Source organism: Echinops telfairi, unplaced genomic scaffold (assembly GCF_000313985.2).
Source record: "Echinops telfairi isolate 266 unplaced genomic scaffold, ASM31398v2 ScPeMD7_7407;HRSCAF=8445, whole genome shotgun sequence".
Taxonomy (NCBI): domain Eukaryota; kingdom Metazoa; phylum Chordata; class Mammalia; order Afrosoricida; family Tenrecidae; genus Echinops; species Echinops telfairi.
The window spans coordinates 7893840-7908552 of NW_022111307.1; the positions used below are offsets into that span (position 1 = coordinate 7893840).

At 47.7% G+C, this 14713-nt stretch overlaps 1 pseudogene; it reads left to right on the forward strand.

Annotated features, from left to right (window-relative positions):
• Positions 1–11868: 11868 nt before the first annotated feature.
• LOC101645887 lies at positions 11869–12755 on the forward strand (annotated as a pseudogene).
• Positions 12756–14713: the final 1958 nt, after the last annotated feature.

Consider the following 14713-nt stretch of genomic DNA (forward strand, 5'->3'; position numbering starts at 1 on the left):
GCCCAAGCCCACAAGTCCAACATTAACCCAACACCGGTCCACAAAGTCCTCCACCTCACAAAACAGAGGCAATGATGCCGACTGCAGGAGGAAAGCTGAGTCAGTGAACGAACAAGCATCTCAGCACTAGCAGGGGTCTCCACACGGCTGCTCCAGCACCCAGGGCTGCATCGGGATAGGTCCATGTGGCTTCTCCTTGGGGATGTCTTGTAGGAAGTCAATCTTGCAAGCTGAAGCAGGGAACTGCCAAAGCCAGCTGCCACCCGGTGCAACCATCACAAAGCAAGAGACCCGAGAACTAGAAAGGTGAGGCTCACCACCCATTTTTCCCTCCTTTCAATTAGCCCCACAAGTGATTATTGACCAGGCTGGCACAATTAACTAACTCAGGAGTCTTCTCTGAAGGCCCAATCTAAAGTAGCCCTTCACAATCGCAATTGTCTTGTTAAGGTTTCTGGAGTGCGGTAAACCTCGGTTCTCGCTATGAGGCGCTGAGAGAATTCACGCCGCAGAAGCACATTTTGTAATCCAAGTGAGTTTTTACAAAGGAAAAGAAAAGTTTCAGGTTTTACGGTCTCAAAAGGGTGCACGCTGTTTCTGGAAAGCGTGCCAAGCCATGCCAAAGCCCCGCGGGGTTCACAAGTGGGTACCAAAAAAACACGTGGAAAAGAGCACCCACACATGCAGAACTGGGAAACCCCCCGGGGGACCACGCGACCAAGAGACCAAGAGCATGTGGGCGCCAAGTAGGCCCGGACCGTGCATGCACATCCACATGAGCCCAAATGGACTCGATGGCAGTGAGTTTGCTTTTGAGGTTTTTGGACACGTAACCTAAGAAGGCTACTTGTTGAAGTGATGGAATCCTTGGATGTGGTGTATTCCCAGTCTCAGTGTTAACCAGACCACTCACCACACCCGGTGGTTTATCTGCTTGCCGTCCTGTCATAGCCATGTGACTGACCGAAGTCCCCCATGTGTCCCTTCCTGGACACAGACTTCCCTTTGGTCCTAGACCTTGATGCATCAGAGTAAAGAGTCGTGGTTTACAATACAGTACGGTACATATTTCGAACAGCCGTTCACAATTGCAATAGCCTTAAAGGTATTCAGCTCACCATTTACCTTTATTTACCCCCTTTCTTGTTTGGCATCAAGGCGTGGGGAAGTTATGTCGCCCATTGGGAGGGGATGTCCACAGATAGGCTCCCCGCCAGCTGTCCTGGCACATGCCCCAGAGCGCCTGGGGAAGGAAACAGCCTGGCACCCACAGAGTGGGCTGTCCTGATCCCAGTTACTAACATCCTCCTCTGCTTCGGAGCTCTTTGCCAAACATTCCCATATTTGGGCCTCATTCTGAGCGTCCCAGCTATTAATTATTTCCCCCAAACCTTCTTGTCATAAATCTTCTAATCTTAGAGAAGTCCCTGCTCATGGGACCCCATTTTAGCAAGTCCTCATGATTCAGTGGCAAATAAATGACTCTTGACTGGGTGTGGAAATCCCTTTTCCCTGCCGTGGCCCATCTGGCTACTTATAACATCATTGGAGGGCCATACTGGTCCCGTGTTTAATTAGCTCACTCCTGATGTGATGGCTGGAACGGCAGCTCTTTGGCAAGGTATGTGATGTGAGCTGGTATTAATGATTTAGCAAGTTTTCTACAGCCTGCAGACTGGTTGTTCCCTACCACTGCTCTAGAACCTTCTTTCTTTCCAGAAAAAGTGGAAAATAAACAACGTTCTGATCGAGCGAAGGAAGTCAATTTGAGAAAACTACGGACTGTATGATCCCAAGGCATTGGACAGATAGCCAACCACAAGGTCCATGGTCCAAACCCACCAGCTGTTCAGTGGGAGCAAGATGAAGCTGTTTGCTCCCACAAAGATTTATAGTCACAGCCACCCTACACAGGGACCCTATAGTTGACATGGACCTGATGGCGGCAGGTTTTGGTATGATCAAACTATATGACACAAGTAAGGAGACAAGTAAAAGATGAGCAGTTGCCAAGGGTGGGGTGGATGGAGGAGTGATTGGGTAGAGTGCAGAGAATGTTAAAGGCCATGAAATGATGCTGCAAGATCCTGACATTGTGCCTTTGTCCAAACGCATACAGCTCTGCCACACACAGGGGGAGCCCTGGTGTACACCCAGGATTCTGTCCCTCCCTTGGGAACATGCCACACGAATGCAGATGCCCATGTTAGGGGGCACCGATGATACAGGTAGGCGGTGTAAAGAGACTCTCTGTGCCATGTGCACGGTTTTCCTATCGCTCTAAAACAAACAAACAATTTTTTCTCTTTTGTCCCTGAGGAATAAAGCCTGGTGTGCTTTGGGGGACACTTTATAGGAAGCTGTTTTCAGTGCAGTGAATTACGCAATATGGCACGTCTAGCCATAGACAGTGTGATTCCCATAAGCTTCATTTCCCTGGTAGGTCTGGGTCAGAAGGTGGGGGAGATACTGAGCGTAACCAACAGTTCAGCATTGAGTGATGTAAACAGGGTAATTTGGGGATGGTCCCATTGCTGAGGATAAAATGAGCCACTTCAGAAGAAGGAAGAAGGGATTTTGTTATCAGCAAGAGATGAGCAAGGAGTAGGATGTGTCCCCGGGGCCCTGAGGTCCCTGTGCATTGAACCTCCTTGATCCAGGAGACAGTTGTGATACTAGAGGAATGGCCGAGGAGCAGCAGCCGAACCAGGCGCCAGAGCGGTGGACAGCCCAACCCACAGAGCAAGTAAAGCTGAGTGCTTTGGGGCAGGAGGCTGGCTTGTGAAGTGCTGGGCCTCTGGACACTTAACTGGGGGATCTGGTCTGCTGATCCCCAGAGCTAAGCTGGGTGTCTTTGGGTAAAGACGTATAGCAGAGTAACATGCCCTTTGAGCACATATTGGCAGACCTAAAAGAGCTTTCTAACGTTACCCAAGCAGGGTAGAGGCCAGGCCAAGTGGCTGAGAGCTCCTGAGAGAGACCCGCCTGCAGGCATGGCAGAGAAGAGACTGTCGTGACTGCACCAGCATATCCTGGGCATTTCTCACCTGAATTGTCATCTATTGACTTCCCTAAGAAAGCCCATCATCATGAGGGTTGCCTATGCCTTCTGTGTGGCTACTGCAGTGAATTATCAAACCCAGCTAGCAAGTTGAGAGTGCACGGGGAGATGGTTGGAGAGTGGTGGCATGTGTGATCTCTGCCTTGGGGCAGCCGGCTTAGGGGGCAGGACGAGGGTAGATATTCCCTAAACCCGCTCAGCCAGCCCCTTGCTTTTTTCCACATCACCTCTTCCCTCTGTCTCTTCAGAACTCTCCCCCTTCCCCTCTAGCTCCCATCTCTCCCTGGTGGCAATCACAGAAGCCAAGACACTCCAGGCTGGAGCAGCACGCAGAAAGCTCTTGGGAGTGGCCAGAAGACTGAGCCACCAAAAGCCTGGACCCGGGCTAGGCTGGCTGTTGACTCCAAGACAAAGGATGTTACCAGAGATAAACAGGGACTTTCAGCAGCTAAAAGGCCCACACACCAGGAAGACCTGATGATAGCCTTCTGAATGCGCATGTGCCTTACAACAATTTCAAAATACAAGAAGGAAACATAGAGAGGATTAAGGGGAAAATACCCAAATCTACAATCATGGTTGGAGATTTTAATGTCTCTCTTCGCGCAATGGGTAGTGCTTGGAAGAGTTGGCCTATTTGTTGCTGCTAGTTAGCTCCCTGGAGTGGCCAGCGGCTGTCCCCTCTAGCTTTACCTTAGATTCCACAAACTGTCCCACCTCAGTCACTGGTCATTTTCTATTGTTCCCAACCCCAGACTCCCCAGTAGTGGTTTCCTTAACAAGATGGAATGAACATTCTTACATGTTAACAAATACAGGTTATGCTTCAAGTTTTAAACTATGTCCTTTTGGTAGACATTTAGGTGGTGTCCCTTGCGTCCGTAGACATTTAGGCAGTGTCCCTTGCGTCCCTCTTTAAAGCATAACAATTGACATCATTGCATCTAATTAGGAGGGACGTTTTCCAGTTATTTCCTTGGAAGCTACTTAAAGGTTAATTGCTGTGGTAAAAAGGATGCACAACTGCAATTATGGCAGATTTCCCTCCAGTGTGATGAGCAATTTATATTCCAGGCATCGTGAGCCAAGGTACTTGCTCTCTTACTCCTTTTAATACTGAGTGGCTTATAATCAAGTGATTTAAAAAGGAGAAAGGAATGAAAGAAGGAGAAAAGAAAGGCAGAAGGAAGGAAGGGCATCACGTTGATTTCATTTCTGTTTGACAGCCAGTGCAGTGCAGTGAATTATTTCACACTTTGCTAACTCTTTCAAACCCAAACTATCCCATGCAGCTGGCTCCCGTAAGGACTTACATTGCTTTAAGTCTTATAAACCACATAAACTACTGTAAGTGCAAACATGCATTAACTCATGACTGCCAGCACCACGAGGGCATGACAACAAGCGTATACTTGTGACCGGTCAGAAGAATGCCCTTCTAGCTGTGGTCTCTCAGCATCCTCATAATTGGACCGATGGGCAACATCATGATACAGAGAAAAGATTGATGTTGTCAAGGATTTCATTTCACTTGGATTCACAACCAGCGTCTACAGAAGGAGCAATCACGACATCGAGTGATATGCTGCATTGAACAAATCTGATGTACAACGCCTGTTTAATGTCCTTACAGAGCAAAGGCGTCATCTGGGTGACTGAGGTACACCTGACCCAAGCCGTGAAAGTTGAACAATGAATGAGGAAGACTGGAGAAAAGTGAAGCCTTTGAATTGTGTGTTGGCAAAGAATATTGAAAATATCTTGCACTGCCATAGAAACAAACAAACCTGTCTTGGAGGAAGTCAAAATGCTCTTTAGAAGTAAGGATGGAGGGGAGGGAACACTAGAACTGATTGTGATGATGCATATACAACTCATTTTTAAAAGAAGTGAGCCATGGAAGTGTATGATATGAGAATACTATATCAAGAAAACTACTTAAAAGAAGAAAAAGAAGAAGGAAAGAGGCCATACTTGACCAATGATTGCAGTGGGTGAAGGAGAAAGAGTTGTTGCTTAGAGGGCATTGAGTAGATGTTAATGGTGGTGGATTAATTTGGAAAAGGATATCACTAATGGTTGTACAACATGAAGAGTATAATCAATGGCACTGAATTATACATAATGAAGTTGTGGAAAGCTTTGTTGTGTATGTCTTTGCAATAATTAGAAAAAATAATTACATGAATAACAATGGGTACAAAGAAGAAAGTGTTCTAGAATTGCATAGGTGATAATTGTACAAATCTTCTTGATATGATTGAATTATTGAATTGTGTGTCATGTACATGAAGTGCTAATAAAATTGTTTAAAAAACAGAAGTGAGCAGGTCTATCTAGATAAGATAAGCGGGATAAACAATCTGGAGGAGAAAACAATGGGAGTGAAGGTTCTGGGAGGACATGGGAGAGGGGGAGGTGGGGGAAAGGAAGTGGTGTTAACAAACCCAGGGCCAAGGGAACAACAATTGATCTAAAATCGGTGGCAAGGAGGATGTAGGAGGCCTGGAAGGGCTTGATCAAGGGCAATGTAACTGAGAGGAATTACTGAAACCCAAATGAAGGCTGAGCATGATAATGGGACAAGAGGAAAGTCAAAGGAAATAAAGGAAAGAACTAGGAGGCAAAGGACATTTATAGAGGTCTAAAGACAGGCATGTACATATGTAAATATATCTATATATGATGATGGGGAAATAGATCTATGTGCATATATTTATAGGTTTGTGTCTGGCCTTGACACAAGAAACTCCATTTTGAGTCAGGTGCTTCCATTTCAGTTTGTGGAATGTACCCCTCACTGACCTCCCCCTCCCTAAGTAAACCACAGATCACCAAAGTTGCACATTCTTACTAAGAGGATGCTTGCTCAGCTTGTGTGCTCAACTCCCACCCAATTCCCGGAAAGTTTAACGACTGCTTCCCTTTTGAAATCCCCTGTGTAAGCACGACCCCCCAGCTGGGCCTGCCAGCAGGGGGTATAAAAACACTGTTAAAATTCTCTACTGCACGGCTTCACTAGCTCAATACCCCGAGTTGCTGAACCCGCCCCGCAAGCTTCACAATAAAGCCTGCTTCTAAAACTTTGTTAATTGGATCTTTGGTTCTGTTTCACGGCTAAATAAACCTTACAGTCTGATTTTGGGGTGGCAGATGGACATTGGGCCTCCACAAGGGTGCTCCCTCAATGCAAGACTATTTTGTTCTATTAACCTGGCATTCCATGATGCTCACCTTCCCCACATGATCGCTGAAGACAAAGCGGGTGCCTAAGCAAAGGTGGTGAAGAAAGCTGATGGTGCCTGGCTATCAAAAGATATAGTGTCTGGGGTCTTAAAGGTTTGAAGGTAAACAAGCAGCCATCTAGCTCAGAAGCAAAAAAAGCCCACATGGAAAAAGCACACCAACCTGTGTGATCACGAGGTGTTGATGGGATCAGGGATCAAGTATCAAAGAACAAAAAATCATATCATTGTAAATGAGGGAGAATGCATATTGGGGATCCAAAGCCCATCTGTAGGCCACTGGACATCCCCTTACAGAGGGGTCCCAGAGAGGAGACGAGCCAGTCAGGGCACAGTGTAGCAACAATAAAACATACAACTTACCTCTAGTTCTTAAATGCTTCCTCACCCCCACTATCATGATCCCAATTCTACCTTAAAATCTGGCTAGATCAGAGGATGTACACTGGTACAGACAGGAACTGGAAGCACAGGGAATCCAGGACAGATGAACCCCTCAGGATCAGTGGTGAGAGTGGCGATACCAGGAGGGTGGAGGGAAGGTGGGGTAGAAAGGGGGAACCTATTACAAGGATCTACATATAACCCTGCCCCTGGGGGACAGACAACAGAAAAGTGGGTGAGGGAGACATTGGACAGCGTAAGATATGACAAAATGATAATAATTTATCATTTTTTAAGGGTACATGAGGGAGGGGGTAGGGAAGAAAGGGAAAAAGGAGTAGCTGCTACGAAGGACTGAAGTCGAAAGCAAATGTTTTGAGAATGATGATGGCAACAAATGTACACATGCGCTTGACACCATGGATGGATGTATGGATTGTGATAAGAGTTGTATGAGCCCCCAATAAAATGATTAAATATATATATAAAAGTAGTGAGTATGGCAAGACTTCATTTCACATACTTTGGACATGTTATTAGGAAAGAGCGGTCCCTGGAACAAGACATCATGCTTGGTAAGGCGGAGGGCCAGTGCAAAGGAGGAAGACAAAGGAGGTGGATTGACACAGTGGCTGCAGCAATTGGCTCAGACATAAAAATAATTGGAAGGATGATGCAGGGCCACACAGTGTCTTGCTATGTTGTGCACAGCGTCACTATGAACCAGAGTGACTTGATGACACCTAACAACAGTATCAGCTGTCCTCTTTGTCACGCCACCAAATAACTGCGTAGGACTAGGCCCATGTGAGGTGCTTGGGGCCCAGCAGATGAATTGGACAGCTTGCTAATAACGTAAGTAAGGTGCATGGCATATTCTTGTGGGAGGGAGACCAGGAAAATAAGGTGCATGGAACCCTAAAGTGGAGATTGGTCAGTTTTGTCTTCCTGCTAAGCTTAAAATGAGCCATCCCAGAGGTAGAAAAGAGGGAGGGTCTCATTACTATCAAGAAAGAAGAACCAAGAGTGGCCCATCGGCCCTGAGGTCCCTTCACTGAATCTCCTTTTTCTAAGAGACAGAACTGTGACACCCAAGACAGCAAGAAGCAGCGGCCGAGAAATGGCAGCAGCCAGGGCTACAGAATCAAGACACGGCAATGGGCTTCCTGGCCCATGGAGTAACCTAAGGAAGCCCAAGGGACAGGAGGTTTGCTGGCAGAGTGGGGTGCTTCCAGGCACTTAATTGGGGAAAGCTAACTTTGCACACCCAAGGAGCTAAAGCTGAGAGACTTCAGGCTGAGGCTTACTGGAAGAAGGGGTGCTTCTGAGCCCCTGTCAACCGAGCCGGAAGAGTTTTGTAAGCAGGTTACAGATTAGAGAAAAACCTCCCTTCACTCACTCCTGAGGGCAGACTATCCTGATCAAAGAACCATATCCTGAGCATTTTTAACACTGGCCGACACGCACTTGGGTACCTCAAAGGTTAGACTTGTTTCTGGATGTGTTTGACCTGCTGACTCCAAAAAATGGCCCTGGATTTCCCCTGTGAGCTCTAGTCTTTGAGACACAGAACATGTGCCATCTACCACTCTTCACTCTGCTCGTCCATAAACTACCAGGGTCTTTGAATGTCATGTTAGCTAACGTGAGCTAGAGGAAGTGCACATTCCTTTAAATAAAGCCAGTGTGTACTTCCTCTCTCTCGTGTTAGCTAACACTACGTAAAAAGGCGAAAAGAAGGTGAGGTAGAAAGGGGGAACCGATTACAAGGATCTACATATAGCCTCCTCTCTGGAGGTCAGTCAACAGAAAAGTGGGTGAGGGGAGATGTTGGACAGTGTAAGATATGACAAAATAATAATGACTTGTAAATTACCGAGGGCTCATGAGGGAGGGGAACCAGGGAGGGAGGGGAAAATGAGGAGCTAAGAAGAAAAATCAAAAGATATATTTGAACAGCTCAAATTACATGAACTTGGACTTTCCCCAAGAATCACTTCATCTTGATTAGGAACTGAATAGCAGGCCATTCCCATTTGTGATCTTAAAAAAGAGCCAGAAATAAGAGTGACTGGATAATAAAGACGGAGACTTGGTAGTGTCGTGGGTTGTGGGTTTGACTGCTAACCACAAATTCAGCTATATTCCAGCCCACCTACCGCTCTGGAGGAGTGAGTTGAGATTTTCTACTCCAATGAAGATGCGCAGCCTCAGAGACCCACGGGGGATGTTCCACTACGTCCCACAAGGTTGTTATGAGTGGTAATCCACTGACTGGCAGTGAATTTGGTAAAATATATACAGGTTCAAATGTTCTGAAACCCCAAAAGAGGTCTGCTGGAGTTCAAATTCCTTTACAAAAATATTCCCATCTTGATATAAGATGGCATAACTACACCTGTGCACAGCAACTCTTAAAAGAGAAGCTAGAATTTTTCTTATAAGAAGCTTGGCGTCAACCTCAATTCTGAACCATTTAGGATGAGTTACCATTGACTTCTGCGTATGAAAATGTGTTCTGAAATGCTGACTGCACAATTTGAAGAAGGAAAATGTAGATCTTCCAAATATTTTTGCAGGTTGTGATGAAATCTTACATGGTCAACACTCCAAATTGCCCTCACACCTTCCATGGGTGTGCCTTTTCAATTTTCTTTTTTATTTTCTACTCTTCTCAGGTCATGTTCTGGCTATCTATCTATATCACATCCACCCATGCCAGAAAGAAAACCCCATGCCACCTCATCGATGCCAGCTCATAATGACCCTATCGGCTGGAAAAGAACTGTCCCTTGGGGTTTCCATACTTTTAAATCTTTGAAAGGTTGCCGAATGACTGGTGGGTTCGAACCACTGACCTTATGAAGAACAGCTCCGTGTGTATTCAACTAGCCAACTAGAGCTTCCCTGGGAAGTCCTTTAAAACCTAATCCTTTTCAAATATTTCTTAGCCTTTTTTGTCTTATCCTGCAACTTGTAGGTCTGAATTCTTCTCATAGTGAAAACAAGGATGCTAAATTCATAAATCACCCTAACTTAGTGGCTGAAAACATCGTGGAACACCATATCTGAAAAACTCCATGCTATCTGTCCAATGCGATTTTCTACATCAGTGCCCCACAACCCCAGATACAGACCTAGACCCCAAGCCAAGAAGGGAAAATGATTTGTTGTTGGGTGGTGTAACCTGTTTCTTCCCTAATAAATGCCTTAATTTTTAGCATTGCCAGGTAGTTGGGTGAGGCCATTGCAAGGTTGGTGGAGGTCAGGACTGGTGCAAAATAGGTTAGTGGGTGGGGCTTGCCACAGGAATCTTTCTGCTTAACACATCCTCCTTCCTGCTTGCGAATTTAGAGGAGGCCAGGCCACGCCCTTTCAACCATTTGTTTCCTAACCACCAGTGAGACTTAATCTGGCAAATTTCATATGATCACTAGGTATTTGTAGATTTCCCTGAGCGAGTAGCCACTTTAAGTCCTTTGCCCATGTTTCTACTGAGATGCTTGTTGTAAAATGTTTGGCTTGTAAGAGCTCTGGGAACCCCGGTGGGATTTCATACTGCTTATGCTTGGACAGGCAACTGAGGTCAGCAGTTTGAAACCACCAGCCGCTCAAGAGAAAGTCAGGGTTTTCTACTCCCATAACGAGGTACAGTCTTGGAAACCTTTGGGGCAGCTCTACCCTGTCCTGTAGGGTCATCAGGAGCTGGTATCCACTCGAGGGAGGGCAGTGAGTTTTTAAGAGTTCTTCAAGCTGCCAGGAGCACCGTGCTGTGTGCTTAGAGGATGAATATGTACAGGTTATTTTCTTGGGACATTGGTTTTTCTTAACTAGAGTTTTAGTAGCAAGAATTGGAATGTTTACTTTTTACTACTAAACGGAAAACTTGCCATTTCTAAATCAGTGTCTTAGTTAGCCGGTGCTTCTACACTGAAGTACCATGAGAAGGTTACGTGAGCAAACAGAAATGTACTTTCTCACAGTTTAAGCGGTTAGCAGTCTGTTCGCTGGGCACCAGCTCGAGGGATGGGCTTTCAGTCCCTCTCTCAGCCTGGAAAAAGGCTTTCTGTTCTTCTCTCTCCATCTTCTTCCTCCTGGCTCCTGGGAGATCTTAGCTCATCTCTGCTTCGCTCTGACTTGTTTGATCTCTTTTCTCTCTGAAGACATTGATTCAAGATAATCTGACCTCTAAAGACGCTGACTCAAGATACAAGGGGCATGGAGTCGGACCTCACTCACTGAGCAACGGCAGCCCTTCTCACATGTGGTTACAGCCATAGACTGCAGGTTAGCAGGAATCACACATCCTTTGTAGGGACACAAATCAGTCCCCAGCAGACAGCTATTTTGCTTCTTTTATTTTTGCAGCTCCTGATCTGATCTCATTCATAGAAATCATTGAGCAATGTCAGGCGTGCAGGACTTTAGCGAGGAACCAGAGTAAGAACAATATTCAAATGATGACTGAACACTGCCCTTCAGTGAACATTTGCTATGTGCCTGATCCTTGGCAATGCATTGGTCAAGTTCATCCTCACAATGGTCCTGAGAAGGAATGTCTTCCACTTCCACAGAGCAGGAGGCTGAGGGTCAAGAAGACGGAGTGGCGTTCCTGACATCATGTGATATGGAAGTGTTGGGGCTTGAGAATCTGTCCCTTTGCCTAGCACCCACTCCGGGCTTTGTAAGCAAACGGATCAACCTGGAGCCTTGTCCCGGCTCTGCAATGGTGTCTGACAGCTGCCAAGAATTTTAATGAGAAAACAAGATGATGCCGCATGCTTGGCACAGAAAGATGCTCGATTGGAGAGTCTCCGCCCCGCCCCCCTTTTTGGGTTTAGTGTTTATCCCCACACCCCTTTTTGTTGGGGCACCTGCCCTCTTTACGCCCCCACTCCCACTCTCTGTGATGCAAATCCCACAGCAAGCAGAGGTACATTGGATTTAATTATGGAACCATGAAGTGTCATCAAGAAGTTTGAAAAAACAGAAGAAGAATTCCACCGTGGAGTGACTCAGCTTGTTTCCACTTTACCCAACAAAGGGGCAAGGCCGGTGGGAGGCGTCCCATGTGGAAAGAGCTCACCAGGGCATCTCCACAGGGCTCAGTGGCAGCTTGGAGGTGGCTGCTCCCCTGTCAGCTCTCACCTTGTTGGCGCCGGCCCGCACACCGAGACCATGGCTACCTTCGAGGGGCACTTGGTGCCAGGAACATACTTCCTTGGCTATTCCCTCTACTACTCAGTGCTGGTCTCTCTGGCCCTGCTACGGAAACAGAGGCTCGTCAAACCCCCTCTGCCCCGAAGAGAGAAGTGTGAGCGGGTGTGGTGTCATCTGGGGCTTGTGGAAGGGTCCATCAAGTTGATCGGCCCCCTGGTCAGTATCCTAGGCGACTTCTTCTATCCTCTGGGGGTGAACCGTCTGAAGCTAATAGACTGGGAGGACCCTCGCTGACCATTCCTGTACAAGGAGCACTGGGAGCACACCACCATGTTCGGCTTCTTCCTGCTCAGCGTGTGGTGGACATCGTGAGCTGGTTTTGTCTGGCACGGCCGAAGGCGCATTTGGAGCGGGCTGCCGAGACCCTGGCTTTCTACGGGCTGATGCTGCTGATGGCCACTCACTTTGAGAAAAAGAGTGTCCTGGAGGTCCGAGTGCACATTCTGTTCATGGTGCCCACCTGCCTGTTGGCACTGGTGCTCACCATCGAGGTCTGAGTCCCAGACCAGCCCCGGCTCTGGGTGCTCAAGGCCTGGATGTTGCTGGTGCTCAGCAATTGGCTGCTGCAGATCAGCGTGCTGTTGTACACGCCCCCCTCGGGACAGCCCTGGAGGTCAGAGAACCCCGAAGACCTTGCCTTTGTCACCATCTTCTTCATCCGGCACCTGGTCTTAGGGGTTGCCATTATGGCAGTCATCTACGGTCTCTACAGCCTCTGGCACCACCGCTGCTCCTCCTTCATCCAGGTGTCAAGGGCCAGGTACCAGCCATGCCCCACAGACCCAAGTGGGGAAGAGCTACTGAAGCCCAGGGTCGAAGCTGCGCTGTTGAGTGGGGGTGTCTAGGGACAGAAGCTGTCTGGGCTCAGCTTCTTGTCATAAGAGCGGTCCGGCTGCTCACTGGGTTTGGAGGGTGGATTCCATCCCGGGAGCCAACTTCCTTGTTCCTACATAAACCTTTCAGCTCCTGGGATGGTGCTGGACTCATTGCTCTGTTCTCTCCTGGGGGCGGGTCGCTGTCTCTCCTGTCCCTCAGTCTATGTCCATCCTAGTGGACCCCCCTCTTCCTGCCCCCCCCACACACCCCCCCACATACATCTACAGGAAGAGAGGGCAAGGACTGCTGGCTTCCTGCTGAGAGCGTTTGAGATGCAAGTGGAGGGAAGGCCATGGGGGGATGGAGGGACTTGAGGGGCTCAGAGCAGGTGACAGAGCAGCCCAGGGCTGCAGAATGCTGAGGGCTTCTGTCTCCTTCATGTCTCTCCGCTTTTGTGGGCTTTTCAACGTTCCCACTAAAGGTAGCAGATTGAGGACCTTCTTTTATGAAATTTAAAATGGAGCAAGATGACTTTTGGGTCTGAGAAGGGGACGGATGAGAGGAGAAGAACGTGTGTGTGTGTGTGTGTGTGTGTGTGTGTGTGTGTGTGTGTGTTGGCTGCTTGGCAGGGTGGCTGGGGGTGGGTAGGGGCTGGGTTGGCTGGCAGTTACTTTAACAGGGATTCAAGTCTGGGGAGAAAAGAGGCCAGGGGGGATTTTCAAAGGTGGAGACTTTGTTGAGAGAGAGGACTGACTTCCAGGACTAAGGTGCACCTGACACACGCCATGGTCTTTTCTGTTGCCTCGGCTGCAGGGCTGGGCAGAGAAAAGGGGAAACAGAAGCCCGGACACTTTCAGACCCAGTAGTCGGTTAAGTGTCGTGACCAGCTGCCCCTCAGGAGAAAAATGAGTTTTTCTGCTCCTGTCAAGAGCTACAGTCTTGGAAACTCATAGGGGTCGTTCTACCCTGTCCCATAGGGGCACTGAGAATCAGGATGGATGTGATGGCAGTGAGTCTGGTTTTACTGGGGAGGTCAAGGAGGGCTGGTGATGGAGTGGGTTAAGAGTCAGGTTGCTAACAATGAGGTCAGCACTTGGAAACCACCAGCTGCTCCAAGAGATAAAGATGAGGCCTTCTGTTCCCATAGTTACAGTCTCAGAAGCCCACAGGTGTAGTTTTACCCCTTCCTTACACGGGTCACTAGGTATCAGAAGGGCAGTGAATTTAGTGTGTGGTAAAGTATAAGAGCTATGTGTTGGGCTGCTCGCCCACAGGTCAGCCATGCAAACCCACCAGCGCGATGGCGGAAACAGCCCTGTGCTCATCATGGAACCCATGGTGCCAGCACTCTTAAATACGGGCTGGACTGCTGAGCATATGGGCAGTCATTCAAACTCACCAGCCACTCCATGGAACAAAGATCAGCCTGTCTACTCCAGGAAAGACTTACAGGCTAGGAAACACACAGGGGTAGTTCTCCTCGGTCCTACAGGTCCCTATGAATCAGAATGAACTATGACTGTGAATTTAGCTTGAATTTGGGAGGGAGAGGGGCAATGAAAATGAAACGTTCGATAAGACGGATTGCTGCAATAACCACAACAGTGACGTCAAACACACCAATGATGATAAGGATGCTACAGGATGGGGCATCATGCTGTCCTATTAGACTGTGACATACGTAAGGTTGCCAGTTGTTCAAGTGGACTCAGCAGAAACTAACAACTACAATGGCACCCTCCTCACCCTTCCCTAGACCAATCCACAAGATTCAAAGGGAATGTTTCAAAGTAATTTCTCATGTCAAGATTTAATGTTCGGGACCTATCTTTATCACCTAAAAGTACTCCTGTGGTTCAGGAAATAATAATTTCTCAGTCCTTGTGGCAGTTAGATAATCTCCTATCAACTGAAGCATAGGGGTAGCGTCTAGCCTGTCAACCAGGTCATAGCCAATAAGGCCTGTGTAGGCCTGGCCTTCTCCTGA